Source organism: Sipha flava, unplaced genomic scaffold, assembly GCF_003268045.1.
Source record: "Sipha flava isolate LNK unplaced genomic scaffold, YSA_version1 35a_pilon_pilon, whole genome shotgun sequence".
NCBI lineage: Eukaryota > Metazoa > Arthropoda > Insecta > Hemiptera > Aphididae > Sipha > Sipha flava.
The window spans coordinates 190,780-213,644 of record NW_020273058.1 but is presented as its reverse complement, the minus strand read 5'-3'; the positions used below and the strand labels follow the sequence as shown (position 1 = coordinate 213,644).

Here is a 22,865-nt window from a genome sequence, read left to right as displayed (position 1 = left end):
CCGTTCGCGTACACGTGCGAAAACACACGTATTGGGGTTGGCGAAGATTTCGTACAGCCTAAAGTATTGTCCGTCGATCCCGCGGGACTGAAACGTTCGAACGTCATCGACACGGCCGGAAGAAATATTCAACGTTGCAAAACGAACACGAACATGTCAGCCGGCTCGCGCGCAAGTGCAAGTAAAGTAAGTGTAAGTTAAGCTCAGTGGCGTAGCCAAGGGGGAGGGACTAAGGGGGCTACAGCTTCCCCCATGGACCGTGTTTATATGTATAATGTATCAAAGGCTTATTGATGTTATGCCACTTGAAGGACTTATTCCGGCCAATTTAAATATGTATGACGATAAAAATATTATAAAAGCTGCTAAAATATATGTCCAATGTCTCCATGATGATACCTCATCTACAATCAGAGCTAACCTGTTCATATGGAGGCAACAATGGAGTCAAAATACTATTCCAAAACTGAATTCTGCTCTTGATTCACTCTCTCATCGCACCAAACTTCGACCTAACATTAAAATACTTTTACAATTATTCGCCACGTTACCAGTTACCTCTTTCACTCCGGTGTAACAGGCGATTATTACCCCCCTCACAATTTTTTACTGGGGGGTATTAATCGCCTGATGTAATAATCGCCTACAGTAACAGGCGATTATTACCCCCCTCACAATTTTTTACTGGGGGGTATTAATCGCCTGAGGTAATAATTACCTACAGCAACAGGCAATTATTACCCCTTCCACCACATTTTTTTACTGGGGTTATTAATCACCTGAGGTAATAATCTACAACAGTAACAGGCGATTATTACCTCAGGCGATTAATACACCCCAGTAAAAAATTGTGGGGGGAGGTAATAATCGCCTGTTGCTGTAGGCGATTATTACCTCAGACGATTAATACCGCAGGCGATTGATACCCCCCAGTAAAAAATTGTGGGGGGAGGTAATAATTGCCTGTTGCTGTAGGCGGTTATTACCTCAGGCGATTAATACCCCCGGTAAAAAAATGTGAGGGGGGTAATAATATAGGGGGTAATAATCGCATGTGACACCGGAAGGACGTTTTCAGCACTTAATCGCTTAAAATTTTTTTTAAGAAGCACTATGTCGGAAAACAGACTGAATGGGTTAGCTATGGCTAATATAAATAAAAAAGATCAATTCGATGAAAGTGAAATAATAACTGAATTTGACAGAAATTCGCCTAAGAGAATGCAGCTGTCAGAGTGGAGCAAGTGACTGAACACTGAAACCAAAATTATTATTATTATTATAAATTGTATATTAATAAATATTTTTAAAACTATATTAAAATGCTTGAATTACGTTTAGAGACTTGGTGGTAGATGGTGGGAGGGTTAAGGGTGAATTCTCATATGCTCTCTTACCTTAATTATCCAAAAAAAGTGGTTAGCCTCCCCCCCCCATTTAAATATCCTGGCTACGCCACTGGTTAAGCTAGTGTAAGTTAAGCTTAATGTGCGCGTTTTTCAGTGCAAGATTTCGTGCGATTGTGTTCGCGATCGCGTTTCACCGATCGTCTTGGACCGCGCGGAAACTTAATCGTCGGGCGCCTTATCGAATCAAACCGTCTTGATAACCGCGACGAACGCGGTAGGTACGCTTTGCGGCGAACCGTTCCGGTCGCAATCCGATTTGCCACGCGGTCGCCGTTTAATTTCTAGTCGACGAACGCGTACACGTGCATTATCGTCAAGCGCGAGGAACGAGAGAGCGTCTCGGCATCGCAATAACAATGATAATAACAACGCGCGACGAAACGTCGCTTCCGTCGATAAATCAGTACCCCGGACACGTAGCGAATCCGCAGGGGAATAATGTTATTACGGACCGTACACCGTTCGCCGTCGGGTCCGGTAGCCGAGAACCGCGGTAACGCTGATTTCGTAGCGCCCCCAGAACCCGGCCTTACCGAGGTTTTCGTTATACGTTTCAACACCAGTGTAGGTCGTGGTACTGCCGATCCAGGACGAACGGACGTAGCCGTTTGAACGTGGGGACAATTGGACGTATATAAGAACCTTGTATAAATCAGCATGTAAAATCAATTAATTGTTTATATTAACTACATCACCTTATATTGCGATAGTGAAAAACGATCGGTATCTTACATTAATGCGAAGAAATATTATGAGTGATTTCGCGTAAAAACGATATTTCAGTTCTACTTTCATAAGTTTGAACGATTCTTGAAATACGTTTATCCGCATCAATACATTTCTTTAATATTTTTATTTTTGTTGAAGGTGAGGCTCTTACCTTCTTCGATTCGACTGTAAAATACATCTCGTACAGTTTGTACTTTTCGTAAACAGTTGATGAAATACCACAAACTAGGAGGTTGACATTTACACATTATCTATTGCCAAAACGATAAAATTCAATCTATACGTAATATCTACGAAATATTCAATAATAATCGATTAGGTTCGATATGATACGATTCCATTAGTTATATTATGGACGCATAATATCAGAGATCTTATAATTCATAAAACACCTATAAATAAACCAGAACTATTAAGTTTTATCTATTACAATAACTAGAGCTCAGATTTAAATGCCATAAAAATATCAAAAAATGAGTAAAAAATTAAATTTTATTTACATTGCACTAAAAAAAATAAAAAAAAAATAAAAATCAGAAATTTAATTAAAAATTAAATCACACATTTGAATTGCAAGGTACGATTAGTATTTCTCTTAAGTTTTGGAATTTTAATGATCGACGGTTGTCTGCCAATAAGTTTTTATATACTGAAAATGACCTCTCAACATCAACTGAGGTTAGTCATAATACGAAAAATAGGTCAATAATGTCTTAAAATATAAAAAAATGCATTAAAAACGCCAAAAAATGCTCTTAAAAGTATAAAATCCGCTATAAATGCAAAAAAAATGCAAAAAATATCCCAAGAAATGTTTGTTGGTAGAACAGGGAGTACCTGAAGCAAATTTGTTGCTTGGAAAGCATTGCGTAAGATATCCCCAAAAAAAAAGATGCAAATGCATTGAAATCCGAGCCCTAATAATAACAATAACCTTTATTTTATTTATATAAATATTATATTTTTTTTTTTTTGACGACCAATTGTTCCCACGTCCAAACGTCACTTTGTCCCTGTTCGCAATGTTACTGTTTGCACTCGGACCGTGAAACACTACCCAGCGCGGTGTGCGGTAGAGCAATGACACCCTTACGAATCCCGAGGGCAACGTATCGAAACCGCCGACCGCACGTGGTGCGCAAATGCTACGAGAACGTCTCGTTACCGAACGAAAAACCTTTCGGCATCGGGTACCGAACAAACAATCGCTACGGAGAAGACGAACATCGTCACCAGTGTCGGCCCGACAGTTTTCGGGGCCCCATATTAATTTATTAATTTATTAATTGTTTATAGAAACTATGTTTGTTCATGTTATTATATAATTAAATATATACTATAACTATTCTTTGAACCGTGGTCGACGATAAACAATTTTACAAGTGCATGCGCGTACTTAATACTTCAAAGCTACGCGTAATTGGTACCGTCTTGATTTTTGTCGATAACAACCCAAAAACCATCTCAATGGGACTACATTTGTCTATGATATTTTAAATAATAATATGAACTGCCCAGCTATTTTGAATTTAATTGCATTTAGAATCCCTAGTAGGTACACACGTAATTCCGATTCGTTCCATACACCTAATTTTAATACAAATAGTGGAAAAAATTCATTTTTTTCAAGAGCCATTATTAACGCCAATAGAATCTCCACAGTCTTGGATTTTTTTTGTTTTGACTCGTCAAGTATTTGAAGCTAGAACTTTGTTGTTTTTAAATCATAATGCCTAAATATTTATTTTATACTTTTGTTTTATGTACTAAAATTTTACATTTGTATGTCTTGCTATTTTTACTGTTATTGTTATCACCTGTCTATTGTTTTCATATTGCGCCAACTCGTATATCAATGTTTTTCTTCCATCGCTAAAGGGCTGTGGCCCGTTGATTTTACATGAATATTATTTTTATTTATTTATAATGCGATGTCCGTTGTACACGACTCGGGGGCCGTCACCGGTGGCCCCGACGTTCGAGGCGGTTACGGTCGGCGCAACGGAGCAAATCCTGGCCTGACGTACGGGACAATCCGAATCGGCACTGCTCCGAGTTTCGTTCGCGGTCGAATCCGGCATACCGGGCACGAGAAAAACGGTCCAGTTGCGAGGGGGGGAAGAACAGCAACGAAAACGAATGACGATCGTACACACCCGAGTCCGAAACGGCGTTGATCCGTTTGCGAGACACCCGGGTGTTACGCGCAAAACGTCCGGTGCGACGATCCCGAAATAATTTCAGGCGTACCGCCGCGGGTTCTATCGCGCGCCGTAATCGCGGGTTTCGCTGCGGTACTGTCGTCGTTCCCGCGACCGCTTTCATCGTGACGCCTCGCGCGCGGTCCGAGACGTGAGCTTAGCGAGTTTTACGGGTGAACGTGGATTTATGTGCGTTACACCGGAGGTATTTTCGCCGTCGTCGAACACGCGTAAACCCTCATTTCGAACGGTTCGCGCAACGGCCGTAACATTTGTTCGGCTATCGCTTGCGCGCTCTTGTGTACTCGTACCGATTCCAAATGGGTTTTCACCAACGTTCGTAAGTTCGTATCTCGGTAGGTTTACGAAGAAACAGCAAAAAAAAAAAAAAAAAAATAATAAAAAAATATAACGGTAAATTCCAAATATCCAGCTGCTAAAAGTACGGGGTATTATTGGACGCGCTTATCGCATCGCTTCTTGGTCCGAGGCATTTGCTCGCGATCGAAATACTGGCGGGTATGACTTGAAACGTAAAAATCAGGCATAGCGCCGCTGCCGGATCAACAGTGACATCCAAACCTCGTTTTGAGCCGTGATTTTACGCTGAGATGCGAAACAACGTCACCGGTTTCACCTCGTGTTCATTTCCTCTCTACTCGTTTCGCGAAGAAATACGTTGCGTGTACGACGACGGCGACATCAAGAGTGACCGCATTTGTTCGGCGAAAAGGGCAGACAAACGATTTCGTCGGACATCGTCGATTTTTGGAACGTAGTTCAAATGCCAAAGATTAATATGAAATATTTTTTCCATTAGTGATGATTTTGAAGCTAATAGGTCCGGAAACAATTATTAGTCATATCGATGTGTACGCGTAATAATATCGTAATTACAGATTTATAGCATCATCTATTCTTATTTCGTATTTCTCTTTATAAAAAATATATTTATATTAGATTTTCTAAAGGACATTAATTCAGAATCGAATTGTAAGACATATTTAATTATACAAAATAACAGAACGATTTTCTAGATCGATTGTGGAAATCAAAATTACTAAAAAAAAAAAAAAAAACCCTTTTCATTTATAATATAATAATAATAATTATTATTATTGTAAACCACGTTTTAATTAAACAATACAATTTAATTCACTTTGATACCGTATAACTTTCGAGTTGTGTGATTTATATCGATTATGAACGTTTCAGCCTTTTTTAATTACAGTATTTCATTACTTTAAAATTAAAATATAAAAAAACATAATTTATTTTTATTTTTATTATATTCATTTATTTTCAGTTATAAATGCATTTTTATTCTTTGATTATTGAAGTTCATATGTTTTATTCCATTCACGAGTGTTGAACATTGACGGGTTTCTCTGAATTTCTCTAATGTTCTAGATCTCAAAAGGAACAATGAGATTTTGAATGTTCAGTGATGCGGTTATTATGTTTTTTTTTTCTCATAAACGTACACTACGCATTTCAAATATTTTAGTAATTTTCGAGAGTATCGTAAACAAAAGCAAAAAAATAACCCATAAATGGGCATACTTTTTAACAAAGTTTTGATGTTTATGCGCACTGAAATCAAGCTTTTCTTGGTATAATATTTTGTACGTAACGATTATTACGTTTAAGTTAAAAACAGAAAAACGCATTATTTGAATGAACTGAAAGCGAGATGAAATACTGCTAATAAAAATGACGACAATCGATTGTATACAATGCATATTTAACAACAATTATGTCGTTGAAAGTATTTTTTTTAACGATAAATCCATACGAACCGCTGACAATTCGGAATACGGTTATAACTTTTAACAACCCAAACAAAAAAAATTGGAAAATATTTAAATAGATTTCATTTATGTTAAAATATTACGAAATAACGATAAATATTAAAAAGTTTAATTCAACAAAATTCTCTAGATCGAGTTACAGCACACATTTTTCTTATTTTATTGCTTGTCTTGCTACTTTCTACGGTCAAAAGTATTAAATATTAAGGTGCATCACGTCCATACAATACCTATTGTACTTCAACGGTCATGTTGATTTTATTAGTAATAAAACATTAAGAATAAGTTGATGGCGTTGTTCGAAAGACTAAAAGCTTCATAAAAACTTTAACTTTAGAAAACTTTACACGTTCATATTATTATACACGTTATTTCCCAGTTCCGTTCCCTTTTATTATGATCGATCATATACTATCTAAAGTGAAAAAGATACTTTTTAATATTGGACCGTATTAGTGGTGATTATTCAACTGTTCTTTCTTTGTGCCGACATAGCAGTGACGATATATCAGAGTATCATCATTAAATGGATCGATCGGTATCTGTCTCGTATTAAATATAGGTAATACGTAATCGTCAAATATCGTTAAATTCGATAACAATAAATGTCTGTGGCACTTAGTCAGAAGCAATAATATTTTCGTACGACTGATAATGCACTACTCCTTTGGGTAGAACAATTTATTTAATAATCCTCTGAAGATTTCTTATTCAACAAAATGTATCTAGTTCATTAATTTGATGAATTGGCTGAACAGACTACGTATCGTTCTCTGTTGAATTGCAAATGTTAACACGTGATTATATGTTTCAGATCGCACTGCATATTGAAAACGAGTAATAATAATCTCAGGCTAAAAATATGTATGTTAAAAAAAAAAGCGCACATTTGTCGTATGTTTTAATAATATTTATTTTTATTAATTTGTACTGTATAGCTGAATCTATAGCACTTTATTAAACCGAAATTGCAAATCGGTCAGAACAATGTGAATACGAGGAATTAAAAACATATAAAAACGAGATCATTGAAAAACCTCACACATAATTGCAAATTTACAGTATTAGAAGGACCACTATGTCAAATTTTAAGTTCATATGTTTAATAGTTTTTAAGATATAGCGATCCGTTAGTGAATGAGTGTGGAATTTGAGTTTATATTCGTATATCTTCTGGCAGCGTAAATGTTTGAAACGAATTTTTTTTTATAAGTACTGTTTTGAGTTCATTCATTTTCTGAACGCTAATTACCAACTATCCAAAGTTTAAATGACTTATTAATACAATACGTGCTGACGCGATGCCATACATGGCTTGTTTTTCAATAGATAATTAACGGCAAAATTAATAGTTGTTATATGAAATAATAAAACGGGAATTAATTTTAACAAAATACCTGTACATATTATTACTCAAATTTTTACTTAAATGTTGATTGTACTTAAAATAACATCAAGTAAGGCACACTCCACAACTATGAAGTCGTATGTGACCTTCGTAATATTCTCTATTCTCTTCTCTTGCTCGTCTCTTACACATCTATGCAATTCATTACTCTCCCAAATCTCTTCCTTAGGTTATACCACTCCTGATGGAATTCTGCTCCTCAATCTTAGATCTTCCTCCGTCATCGCACTCATCATTAATTTCATCTGCAACACTGGTTTCCACATTAAAAATATTGTATTTACTATTTACTGCTATCTAACTATTTATTATTTTTCTCTTTGTATCTTAAATAATTTAAAATTGTCATGCTATAATGCAGTAAAAATAAAAGCAATTAATAAAAAAAAAAAAAACATCAAGCGAATTGTGAGTTTTTTGACTTTAAGTTTATCTTTAATTTAGTTCTACCCTGCAGGTTTCTGATAATTGTTTTAGTTTTCATTAATTGTTTGATCGGATTAAGTTCAACAGAGTAAAAAGTTTAAAAACCATTTAATTCTGGTTTAAAATTTAATTTCTAGTTCTGTTATTTGATGTGTGTACACAATGATTTTCTACGTTACTTGGCTGTATGTTTTATTATTGATTTTTAATTATACATCTAATAGTAATTAATTATTTTTAAAAATGTTTAAGTTAATTTAATCACGAACAAATGTATATTATATATAAAAAATAATAATAATAATAATAATACAATTTTGATAATGTAATTAACTATGAAAAGTTGTTGTTTGACTGTTGATGTATTGGTAAATATATATTAGAATATCGCGTGTGACTCGAAATGAAAAAAAATAAAATAAAGTATAATACATGACGATTCACAGTATTATACGTGTGTTTACAACAAAAATTTACTTCAAATCGTAAAAATCGTCATGTTGATGAACTATTATTCTCATTGCTCAGATATCCTACAATTATATAATTTTTTAAAAAATTGAACACAAGAATATACGTACCTTCGCTTGAAAGCAATAACTGAAGCTATATTTTGCTATGGTATTAACACGAATACATTTTCAATTATCAAATGCTAGGTTTTGAGTAAAACACATGAAACTCGCAGAGAACCTGTAGAAAAAAAAATCCAATATAGTATAAAAGTATAGTAAACAATTATAAATCTCTAGGTTCTACTTATATACGAAGTAAATATGTAAAAAATTAGAATTTTTTTTTTTTTTTTATGTTAAATCAATGACCATGTTCAAGGAAACAAACCACGAAAAACAACAAGCTCGTTTTTACACAAATTTAATATATGTATATCCGAAAGAATTGCCTTTGGGTGATACGGTAAAATAAAAAAAAAAAGGAACGGTTTTCGTTCTGAAAACTAGAAAAGTCACATCTATTTAACCGAGTTGATTTAATACAGGAGTATAAAGGGATCGGGACGCACCGTGATATCACGTGTATTTTCGTATTTTGGTGAGGTTTAACGGTTAAATATAAATCATTGCGCTTGACCTTATGACGTATGTATATATCTATATATATTATGAATTCGCAGTTATTAGGAAGAATTAGAAATAATATCCGACTTAAACAATACGATCGAAGACAACGGGCACTGCAGTAATTAATATTAATTTTTTTAAACTAATCCAAATAATAAATTACCACGTGCACATACACACATACGCACACACACGCGCGCATACGGAAAATTTTTTACTTAGACATACTGATGTATACACGACACGTGGTTGAATTGATGAAATCGTAATCGCGAGACAAGAGATTATTGTATGAAAAATTGGTACCGAGTAGTAATGCAATGGTGTTGATCAGCAACCTTTTTTGATCCATTCGAATTAATTCATTTCGATGTCCCCCTTCCTAATAAACATTATGTATGTGTATAATGAATATTATTATCGTATACAATAATTTTATTCGTATATATTATTAAGGCATTAATTTTAAGCAATTTTAATATTTTTATAATTTAACTGATCCCAAAAAAAAAAAAAAAATAAAAAATAAAAAATTAGAGTCTTATAAAATCTAAAATCTAAGTATAAAGTTTTATTAATCTCAGTGCATAATATATAACTTTTTCTTTTGGTGTTAAACCGCGTCGGTGACACCCAGGTTGTGCACCACTGGCGTAGATGGCAATAATATAATATGATCCGACCACATGTACCATACACATACTTATAAATATATTATATATACGTATGTCTGTTTACACGAGAACATTTAGTGATGTCTGATCGGAATCGGACGCATTTGAATCCCCCGACGGAAATAATGATCACGCTCTCACGGTGCACTTATATTTATTATGTCTGCGCACGCAGATGACGCGCACTCTCTCAATAATGGCCGAGCCGTCAAAGGGTAATTGTTTTTTATTTCCCATTCCTTTTGGGCGTCTCCTTTCCAAAGCGATTCGATTGTACGCACATTACATGAACACAAAAGAAAATAAATAAACGAAAATGTTTGGGACGTAATATGTGCGCGCGTAAAATGCGAACCCCCGGGCGGCACACGTTGACGAAGTGGGCGGCAGAGAGAAAGAGATGCTGACAATTAATTCGACGGTCGGAAGAATCGGGAAAACGTATCGGAACCAAGTCGACGGACAACCCTCGATCACCTTTTATTTACAAACATACACGTATCGGGGTGGGGTATCGGGCAACGGGTGTTTGTTTCATTACACAAGACAACGTTTGTCCCTACGTCGAATGCTCGGATCATAACGATTATATCGAAAAACGCAGGAGTTCATGATATACCTGGCCAATGCCATCGAGTAGACATTATTTGATCATATGATTTAGGCAAGTGTGGTTATAACTAGTGATGGGCATATTTCCGAATTATTCGGATTTGTCGAATCCGGATTTAAGAAATTCGGATTTCATGGATTATCCGAACTATCCGGATTATTCAATTCAATTTTGCTGTTAGATTACTCATTTTTATATTTACATAAATTTAACTTATCTTCAGAAAATCGTATTCAATAACCATTTTAAGGATATGCAGTTAAGATAAGTTAATTGGGTATTCAGTCATGATATCACTGTAAGTCATAGAGGTATAAAGTAAACTCGACAATTTAGTAAATTATAATTTTGGTAACTAATAATACATTATAAAAACTGTTAAAATCATGATAAGTAAATTGAAATTCATAAAATATAATATTAATTTTTTCTTACAATAAAATAAAATAAATTATTTTACTAGAAATTAAAAATAATTATAAGTTATATGAAAATCAAATTCATAAATCCGGATAAGAATTTGATTCAAATCCGATTTTGAACATCCTGATATCTGGATAATTCAGATATTCGGGTTTTTATGCCCATCCCTAGTTATAACATGTACGTCCGTGTTACCAAAATACACCATTCATCCTTCTTATTTGCCTCCGCTTTCAACTATTTTTGGTCACGCGCGGTACACGCACATACGTGCATCTTTCAACGTTATAAAACTCCCAATTCACATCCATCCATCACATCCTCTTTGTTTTATTTGTTTATTTATATTCGCGTTTTATTTGAATCGTCTATTTATTATCCAACGACCAATAACAGATTTTAAAATCTATGAAATAAACATATTATTCAAACACGTATAAACATTCCATATCAAAAACCTGCTCTTTCACTATTCTAGTTCAGCTCGATGAAATATCTTAACGGTGTACCGTATACCAGCCCGCTACGAAGTTCAATGATTTCCACACAAAATATACGATGAACCATTGTAGCCAAATCTTTTATTTATATTTATTTTTTCGCACTACTCATAGTGTTACTCAACATTTCCTAACTCATCATCTTTTCTCCTAATCCACGACACTGACAATTATCCTAGATAACGCGTTGACGTACGCAAGACGGATGTATGTTATATTCTCCCCGTGCCTTTAATTATTTTTATTACTTAGCTCGTACTCGAGGAGTTTTCGTTTCCGTAAATAGTTTGGTAAACTTAAAAAGTTTCGGTTATGGATTGTAACCGCATACTCATCTTAATAGTCTTCGTTCTACGTTCGTTAATTGCATTTTAAATGTCGTTTTACGGTTTGCCGTACGCTGTATGTAAGGCTGATATGATAAATAACCGTAAAATATTATTTTGTATTTTGCTATATAAATTTTTTATGATTACTCCATCAGTCAAAAATAACTGGGCATGATGAATAATCGTGATTTGTAAATATATTTTCTATTTTTTTTCTCTAAAATTTACGTCGTTACAGGACGTGACATATTTTCCAAATTTGTTATAATATACGAGAAAGTGGTCATGTTTGTACAATAACCTTAGTCTTAAATATGTTTTCTGAAATGTGCAATGCAAAAAAAACATGCATTATTAATAATCGCCTAATTAAATGCTCTTTTGAATCTATAATAATATTTACACATTATAACAAACTAGATGTATGCTGCCAAACTTTCGCGATGTTACCCTCGAACGAATACAAATTGTTAGTTATAAAATGTAAAATTGGTGACAACAGGTGACGTCACAGGGACAGTTACGCGCCAAGAGCCGATAACCTCCAAGGTACAGGACTAATATATATATATACCGAGGGATGGCAAGACATGAAGTAGTCGGATTTACTCAAGGGCAAAGAACACTCACACATCACTCACCGGTTGTTTCTCGGGCTTTGTCCGGATGTGCACTACCTGACTGTTACGACTTACGAGTTTATTTCTCTAAGCACTCTGCCGCACGCCAGAGCGTACATTGGAATCATCCATCCAAACACTTGCACACTTCGTTCTTTTTTTTTTTTTATTCTCAGTTAAATAACATTTAAAACGACTTCACCGTTAGTATTGTACTTTAATTCTACAAGTTTAACATCAGGTTCGCAACAACATCTGGTCCCGTTTAAATCCGGTCGATCGCTATTACTTCAAATGATTCAAAGTTAATGTGATAAGTATAGTTACATATGTATATGTATAGTTGTTTACAAATAAACATAACTGTACCATAACTGGACCTCGTAACTCGTCAAAAGGTATTCTCGATCCCGATGCCGACTCTTGTAGTCCAAGCATTTCTTCGAACAATTTTAAAAGCCCATACACTAAAGCGGTGTCGATTCGGAAGCACAGATGGCTTCAATTGTTGCGAGAGTCGAATTTTTTATGCTTTTAAACCAAGGTCCGTATGTAGAATACGCCAAATGGGGTTGCACGCGACAAGCCAAGCTGAATCGATTCATCATTGAGAGTACCCTAAACGACTGTCACCTTGTGGTGTCTTCGCCGCTCACTGGACGAAGCCTATTCAATAGTATGTTATGGAATAATAAAAATTGAGTTTAATATTCGAAAACCGTACAGCGGAGTCGTGCGATTTTGCCGTGCGTTTCTTGTGAAAATATGCTTATGAAAATCGGTTCTCGTGGAACGCTGATATTCGCGGTACAGTCGAATAATTCGTAGACAATGTGTGATGAAATGTCAGACACAATGGTAAGCTAAAATACAGTTCAACACGGTTCACGCTTTATCTATGATAAAATCTCGTTTAAAAAACAGTAGGTACCTTCGAATTAATCACCCGTTACGTCCACCGGTGCGCAGCCGTAATGAAAACGAATACCTAAAACGATGACCGTCGCGATAATTAATGAACTGCAGCGCTGAAAAAATAACGATTTTCCGGAGGACACATATAATAGACGATGCATTACGACGTGTTGGAGACACGTCCGCGCGAGCGATCAGTGACCGTCGGACTTCACGGTGTTCCAGCCGGCCAGCGTAAGTTTCTCGGCAGCTGCGGACAAGCCGATAATAGAAGAAGAAGAAAAAAGTGAAAAAAATCTACTGCCGTTGCTGTTTTTTTATTATTATTTTTTTTTTTTTTTTATACACACACCATATACTGTTTTTTCCCTTCCCCGCACTCTCGTACGGTCTATCTTTCTTGGACGCGCACACGCTAGCCGCCACCACGCGGCCCTGTGTCCGAGTGTATAAATTGATTTTTCAACACTACCCGACGGAGGCGTTTACGCTACGTCGTCAGGAAACACACCCACACACGTTCGAGTGGTGGGGGTGAAATTATACGTCCAATTATTGTGCGCACACACGCAGCGCAATACGACCGTGGACCGGACCGATCGTACGATGTCCGTAGTGCGTTACGATTGCGTTCCGGTTGTAAAATTTACGGTCCGCAGTTCGTAATGTACGTGCGCGGTACATTATTAGAGTGTGCACGTTATACGTATGAAAAAAGAAAAAAAAAAAGGGTATCCGCCGAGACGCGCATCACGGATAAAGGTTTTAATAACCCCGAGGGCCGCCGATAAACGCATAAAACGCAATGCGCGACAGCTCCGCTTTTTTACCGTTGCTTTTTTCATTTTACTCTTTTCCCGTTTCCTTTCCATGTGATCATCGTGTACGAACGGCGTAAAACGTAACGCGTTGACGTGCCCGTTTACCGTTCAAGTCTACATCGCGTCCGCTGCAGATCGAATCGTGTCGTCCTCCGGATCACAATTATTGTTCGTGAGATTTTTTCGGGTGCCAAAGCCTACGCGGGTATTTTTGGTCGGCGGAAACCTGCCGATGGTGACGTTCGAATTAAAAACCGTGAGCCCTGAAATCAGATGCATTTTAGTCCCTGATTCGGTGGCGTCCGTCGAACGAACTACATCCACTCAGCTGGCCACGAGTTAATGACAACCAAGCGTGCGCAGTACAACTTTTTTTTTTTTTTTAATTGTAACCACCAGCTATTTTAACCACTAATTATTTTTTGCCAATTTTTTTTTTTAATGAACTCTGATAGATAAACTGATTTTCTGAGTACACATTTTTTTTTTTTTTTGAATTTATCAATAATTAACAACAAATTTAATTCAAGTTATAAGTTTATTTAGTTATTGATTAATTTAACGTATAAATTGTTCAAATTGTCATCCTAAATCATCTATATCCAAAGTTATGCAGTAGGTAAAATGTATAATGACGTTTAAATATCACATTAATAAATAGGAGTGAAAATATCATGACTTAACAATCCTAGAATGATTATTTTCAGAGTTGCAGTCGAAAAAAGTTAAAAAATCGTACGCATTTTGCCGTTTTTAAGCTGCAACTTTATCAATTTTTGACTTGAAAAGTTAATGTTATTAAAATTTTTTTTTTTTTCAACCCACGAATATAAAAATTGGATATATAACGATTAATTAACAATGTAAAATAAGTATAATTATAATAATAGTAAATAATTATGAAAAACGAAATCGTACACTAAGATAGCTATAAATAGGTATATGAACGTAATTTAATGGATTTCCGTATTAAATAACGGTATTCATTGCATACATATAAATGAGATGAAGAATATACTGATATACGTGTTATGTAAAATTGTAAAATTAAATTTATGATTACTTATTAATATTTTAAATATGAGAACCAAAGGAAGTGTAACATGCAATATCCGCGAAGAAAAAAAAAAAGTTGTATTTTTGATCAGTGACAACTTTTTTTTTTCGGTCGATCATAGAAAAACTCAAAAGTCGATCATAAGTCTTTAAAAGTTACCTGTGGTAACTACTAAAGCTACCTGTGTTATACACTATCTACAAATCAATCATAGTTGTGAACACTACATTTTGTTTTGTTACTATAGCTATTAAAAACAATGCGTTACTGTGATCAAGGCAGTAGCAACCGGATATTGCGCTCGGGGCGAAATTTCAAATTGTGGCCTTAAGTATTTAAATTTATAAAACCTCATAAAAACTGAATATTTTTTATAAACGCAATATAAATAATACATTTTTCCTTATAATCATGTAAGCGTTTATTAATTTTATTTAAATCAATAACTTATTAAAATGTAAATTTACATAATAATTATAAATAGATTCATAGATATTACATAATAATATTTATAAATTATATAATTAAATAAATAAATATATAATATTAGTTTTACTTATAAGTAATGAGTTACAATTGAATTGTTATGAGCTATGAGTTACAATTAAGTTGAAATGTATTAATTTTTGCGCCCTCCTAGGAATTTCGCCCGGGGCGTAGGCCCTCTACCCCCCCCCCCTTGCAACGGCCCTAACTGAGATTATCGATCGCGTTAGTTCATCTAACAATAACTGTAAGTCTTAATATTTAATCGTCGATCGGATCCCGGTCGGCGGTGACCTAACCTGTGGTACGCTGTGCGCTGGGTAGATGAGTGGAGACCAGGGCGAAAGGTTCGGTCCACGGCAACCGCACTCCTTCACCAGGACGGGTAAAAGTTTATCGTGCTGATACGAGTACATCGACAAATCGCATCCCGTCGCGCCGGCCAGAACGTACGCCCCGAGTTTCGAAGGGATTTGGTTAACTCACGGACAATATTGTTATTGTTGCCGGACGAACTCGGAGAACTTGGTCGGAAACGGAAACTCGTGGCCAACCATGGGAGTGGATAGGGGCATCGCGTGTTGCATGTATCGACGGTCTGTTTACGGCGCGGAAAATAAAACGTCCGACATCGTCGAACGGTCAACGTGACCCACGGTCGAATCCTCGTAAGAATGCAAACGCGTCATCCTAACCACGCGCGATCACAATATTTCCTTATTCGTCGTGCGGCGTAAAATACCGTTGCCGAAAACCGACGAGAACTTTCAAGGGCCTTGAGGCCGATTGGTTCCAGGTCCTCTTTACTTGTTCAGTTGAGGTATACATACTACTTGTACGTACTTTGGTACATTGAAAATGTTTAAATTTGCATCTTACGCATCTACTGGGGATGAGATTGTAAAACGGTTTTGTATAAAAGGCTAGGATAGCGGGCCCTCTCCCAGTTACGGGCCCCGGGCCTCTATAATCATCCCTGTCCCATCCTCTCGTCGGTTCTGCGAAGGTGCATTGACCGTGAACACGACACGAACGTTATTAGTCGTCGTCGCATGCGATTCGATTCACAACCAGCGCCGTAAAAAACGGGTGTGCACATAGCCTCGAGTGGTCCAGTTACGGCGAACTGTACACAATTTACAGTCGACTGTTATCAACTAGTGCAATCACATATTATTATTGTAATTAATGTTATCATATTTATTATATTTATGATTGTGGTTGGAAAAACGTCAAACGAAATGTTTATACGTTACCGCAACACGTCACGGCAACGGTATCGCGACAAACGTGTACGAAATGTTTATGGAAAATACCGTTTCGAACGCGGATATAAATGTCATAAAATACAATCACTGTTCGTATCGCTTTTGTTTTAAATAATGTTTCGTCTGAAGTTTAGACTTGAAAAAAGTAATTATTTTTATCTCGATATTGAATGCGCGCAGACCCGAAAACAATAGTTAAGATTTAACGAAGACGGTGTTTTCATCGATTACGAAACCGTTTTGTTATATAATATTGCTCTGGTCTTGTGGAAAATAATTGCAACCCCGTCCCGTTGGTTTAGAAGAGAAATTCGTTTTTTATCCGATATCATCAAGTGTGTACGCGACGGAATGAAATGTCTACCAGACAGGATGAACTGTATACAGTATCGACAAATATTATACTTTGCAAGTGACCGTTTGCAGGAAAGAGTTCTCATTAACTATCTACTATATATATTTTTTCATATTTAATCTTTGTCCGTGCCGCGTCCTGCGGTGAAAAGCTAAAACGATTGTAATATAAACGAATCCTCTGGACGAAAACGATGCCGTTGCCCATGAATTATGATGACTACGGTATCCTTGACGACCGCAGTTCAAGACGACGTGCCATAGAATAATGTTACTCGCAAGAAATAATCGGTTGAGAAATAATAGACGACTAGCAGAAGGTCGTTAAACCTTGCGCATATTATGCGCATACCACCTCGAATAATTGTACAAAGCCGATGTGGCTAATTAGTGTAAAACATAACCGGCCCAACGATAATCTGACCCAAATACAAACGTCGCTGTTTTTAAATTCATTTTTGTGACGATCAATTGAATACAGAACGAATTTATCGTTTCTCATCACATTTCCATTGTTATCGACTGAAAGTTTTAGACGGAAAGATATCGTATAGAGCCCGTCTGGTTTATTTTTAATTGCTTTGGGACGAATAAAATCGAACCATTTCGTATCGCCATTCTAAGTAGATACGTCTCGTAAAATATTTATCATAACGTGGTTTTTATTTGTTAACAGAACAATATTGCGCAAGGGCGTTCGGTAAATTTGTCTGAAACCGTAACACAATACGTTACATAGAACGATATACGTATGAATAAAAATAGTTTTATTTTTTCGTTATTATTAATATAAATATCAGTTTTTAATAACGAAAATTTCCTCAAAAACTATTTTTCGTTCATAATCAATTTAAGAGGAGTACTGTTTTACTTTTATCTATGATTTTGTAACAAAGTAATATTTTATAAAACTTTTAAGCATTTGAAAATGATTGCACATGGTCAAAAAATAAATATAATAACAAATTGTTGTATGCATTATCTATGTGATTATATACCTTTTTGTTAGATACGACTGACACGTCTTATTCGCTATTACAAGTTTACACGTACATTCATCTAGTATATATATATATATATGGTATATCGGTATACCGTGGCGTTGTACGTTTCAATTTAACTTTATTCCCGTGAAGTGACAACCAACATCTATTTGAATTACTAACCGACACGTATTATAAACGGTCGAATGAAAATTTACGATGCAAAAACCAATTACTCATATTTATTCACTATTCATCACAATACAGAAACGAATCACGTGCGGATTCTAGATAAAAAAATAGACGAAGAATAATAGTATTATTACTCGACGAGCGCGATAAATACAATGTACGGTACAATAAAAATAATAGTGGTTCGATTATATTCTTATGACGTGTAGTGCAATCTGAAAGATCAATCACTAAATACTACGGTATGAATTGAACAGTTCTTTACAATTTTTTATCAATAACGATAAATTATAAAAAAAAAAAAAAAAAATTGCTTTTCATAATTATGATAAAATTATGTTCAAGATTTTTAACGCTCGTTGGAGTTCAAATGAGTGACAAGGATTTAAATGTTTAACCGGAGCCCAGTAATATTTTATCGTGCAGAGGTAAATAATTGTATAGGTGAACCGCGTCGGCCAGCAGGTATAAAAGGATCGCACCGTGTACGCGCTCTTCAACACGATAAGAAATCGCTATATCGTTGTAGTATAGAAGTAGCTACTATAATACAGCGATTAAATGTATTGTGCTCTAAAAAAAAAAAAAAATCGAAGCACGACCATTGCTGCCAAGTTATGGTATCTTTATTTTGTTTTTAATTTTTTATTTCCTGCATTACTAGCAGATGAAAAAAAAATCTGTTAATGTCGACAAAAAGCCGTATGCTCTAATGATGTTTATTTATTTATAGTATATTAATTTACATATACCTCGATCGGTAAATATTAAAACCCACGTATTAAAGAAAATAAAATATTTTTTTAGGTAACAAATAAGTGAAAAAATGTATTTGTCCTGCCCAGAGGTCAAAACTGTTTCGACCCTTTAAAATTAGATTTTCGAAAAAAAACTTTCTTATTGCTCCTAATAAGAACGTTTCCTTAGAAGTCCAGATGAATCTGTACGGGAGTTTTCGGTAGTATTTCAACGATGCATGTATACAGTACACAGATAATGAAGTGTTATCCGCAGGAAAATGTGTACGATTGGGTTGATGGCGATTCTGCGATGGATACGCGACAATGATATTATAACAATGAAATCGGTTTGAATTCAGAATGTGACTTTTTTTTTTTTAATGCCACGTCTTACACTAAAAGTATTAAAAAAATAGGTATGCCGTTATGCATCGAAACCAATGAGATTGCCTCGTAGCATGTGTATATTGAACGCATGCGATTTCGTTCTGTTGTGTGATTAATATTCTATTGTGTAAAGTTTACATAATACACATTAAAAAAAAAAATACATAGACATGATTAAAACTTGTGTTGGGTGTAATATATTAAACAATTCGTAAGGATGTGCAAATTGATTCGAAACTTTTGTGATTACAAAAAATTTCAAGTATTAAAATAATAAGATTTCTATAGTTCAACGTATCCAACTGATATTCATAAGTGTAAAACAACAATCGTTTTCTTGTTACATTTTTAATGTTGGTATACTCAATAGACTTAAAAACATTTTCTTCTCTCAATACTAATTGATAAAAATAAAAAATAAATCGAAATTCCACTATAGCCATAAAATATACGTATAATGTATGGTATTAGTACGCTTCGTAACCGAGTATGCATCATTCGAATGAACTGTTTTTATGACATACATATTTTTCTATATGTTTTTACGAGTATTAAAAAGTGCAATTTTTATTATGGGTGCGGAAAAAAAACGTTTTAGTGTTCAATGAAATATTGCGATCAGTCTATAAAAATAAATCTCAGCTTTGCAATCGCTTTAAAGGTAAAAGTCACTTTTGTGTAAAATTATGTTCGGATTCGATCAGAGTAAGAAAAATTATCTCGTTTCTACTCAACCAAACTCTAATATTAAGTACAAACCCCAGTACGCGTATACTTCGGTTGTAATTTTTCATTCGCGTAATTTCAACTTTTAACTGAAACAATTTTCGAAGTAAATAAATTTACATAAATGTATTGCATTCCTATAATATTATAGTAGTATGAAATATTAAAACGATAACGGCAAAACTAAACGGTAGTAAATATGGTAGAATAAAATGTTTATAGGTACGAATATGAACTCGCATAATAATATAAATGTAATGCGTGCTTATACAGTAGAAACCCTATCATACTGTTGATACCATACAATGGGTATATTATAAATATAATAAAACGTATATAAATACATACTTTAAAATTGTTTTTTATTCATTTTTATAGCAATTATAGATATATATGAGTAAATCAGTGTTTTAGAAACAACTGCATATATATACGAATTACAGAAGTACGAAAAATGAGCGATTTATAATGAAAAATACTTAACAAAAATAGCGTATACAACTCCTTGCCATAATGCAATATTATCGAAGAGAATAATCGGTAATAACTGATAACAAATGAAAATAGTATTTGGAAAAATAATGATCGAATTCATAACGATTAAGAAGTCGTTGCAGACGTTTTATTGCAGCGACGAACGATACAAAGAAAACTTAAACAACTGAGATATCTACACGTACGTATGTTAGAATGAATGAATCATACACGTATGTTTATCGGAGATACGTTCATGTTTATGCAAAAAGAACAATAATAGATCAGAAGTAATATAGTTATGTCTTGCGGGCATGGAAGGAGAATTTTTGACGTAAAAGCTGTGAGCGAAAGGATAACGACTAAAAAGACTAAATAATTTTTACGGACTAGAGCAGAGGTGGCAAACTTTTAAAGACTTGTGATCGGCTTCTAAGTTTTTCTATGTTATCACCGAGCAAAAACATATTTTATATACATGCTTGTTGCATTTGGCACTTCCTTTATTTCTTCTATTTAAAATATTATTATTAATAACTTTAATTTTATAATTTTACATAACACGTATTTTAATATATTTTTATCAGTTTATACGTTCGTGATAAATACAACGGTATTTAATACGGCATATCTAATAGATTACATACATACACTGAGATCGAGTAGCTATATATAGTACCTATAGCTACTCGATCTCAGTGTATACCGTAATTTCGTTATTCATAATTATTTATTACTATTATTATTACTACATGTTGTCTTAATTCATTGTTATTAATCTAATTTTTTTATTCATGGGATGAATAAAAATATAAAACTTTACAAAAAATAAACAAATATTTAATTGTTTTTCTTAAAAAATTAAAAGGAACAACAATTCGAACTCTGTCGTGATCGATGTGTTGGCCACTTTTGGATTAGATATAAGACATTGAGTTAAAAATGACTACGACAACGACGTCCGTAATACTACATATTGAATGACGATGAAGCGATCACGATATCAAAAGGTGCTGAATGATTGCTTACCATTCCGAAGTGGTAGAAAAAGATTGCTCGTACAGAGGATAAGGTTATTTGTGACTGAGATAGTGAACTGTAAGGAGAAGGACATACAAAAGAAGCAGCACTATCCGTGTTGTGGATTCCGGTGAATGACGATACTTTTAAATAATCCAGCAGGGGCATTAGAATTGTGAAATGTGAAAAAGATTCGAAGATTTGCTCGAAAAATCACCTTCAATATAATATGTAAAAAGGGGTCGTGTAAAGGAGAGATTGTTATAATAGTTCATGTGGAGAGGATTCAACGGGTCTGAAGACTTCGGATAAGGAAATTGATGAAAAGTACGAGATATGGAATGCGAAGTACGTTGAAAGAACTATGAGATTTAAAAGGTATTGCTGTGTGAACACAAAAAGTCATAAAGAGAAAGATAAAAACATTAAAGGGATGTAAGATGCTAGGATTAGATTTCGTGCAGTTGTGATATGTATTACACAAATAGAAAACGTAATAATTAACAATAATAGCGTCTAGTATAAGGTATATATAAATGTATTAAAACCGGATTAGTGTAAAAACACTAAAAGGTTTAGTAAATAACTTCACAAAAACATTTAAGCTACAGAGCTACAGTGTATTTCGACAGATAATTATACCAGCGTTAATATAATTACCACAGAAATGTTAATTTACCGTATTTGGGCTGTTTCCAGTAAGTATTATAATATTAGGTTTGTCAAAATGCTTTCATCTGAAGGTTGAAACTCATTAGGCATCGCCAACGGTGTTGTATCATATTAAAAAAAAAAAAAAGAAACAATTTAAACTTGATGGTTGGAAAAATGTCAAGAGTGCATATTATTGTTTGAAAACGTATTTACATAAATATGATAAAGTAACGCACTATAATTGGTAATTTATATTCAAACAAATTTTTCAAGTAAACGTTAAATTTTTAGACATCGAACTGGATGGTAAGTAAACGAGTTATTTACGTCTTGCGATATTATATGTTACAGATTTTATTTATCTGAAAAATTTAAAATAAACACGTGTTAGCTAGATTTTAACGTAAACAATTAATCGAAAAAAATTTACTCAGCTGTTCAACACATGTTAATATTCTGACCTCCCGAAATGGTGTAGCTTTAATTTCATAATATGAACTCTGCTCTCGCATATCCGGCGAACTGTTATTCTTTAATTTTGAAACCGAACTGTGTGAACCGCG

General features: G+C 34.5%; 1 protein-coding gene across 5 annotated transcripts in view; it reads right to left on the bottom strand.

The window, feature by feature from the left end:
• Positions 1-22,865, bottom strand: part of LOC112687628 — a 196,635-nt gene that overhangs the window by 107,773 nt on the left and 65,997 nt on the right. For 3 of the 5 annotated variants that reach the window (XM_025560449.1, XM_025560446.1, XM_025560450.1), the window contains exon 2: positions 8,566-8,677. The gene's annotated coding sequence lies outside the window, so the exon portion shown is untranslated. Of the gene's footprint in view, positions 1-8,565; positions 8,678-13,156; positions 13,323-13,970; positions 14,214-22,865 lie in introns of those variants that run through there. The other 2 variants (XM_025560447.1, XM_025560448.1) reach the window with 2 other exon arrangements.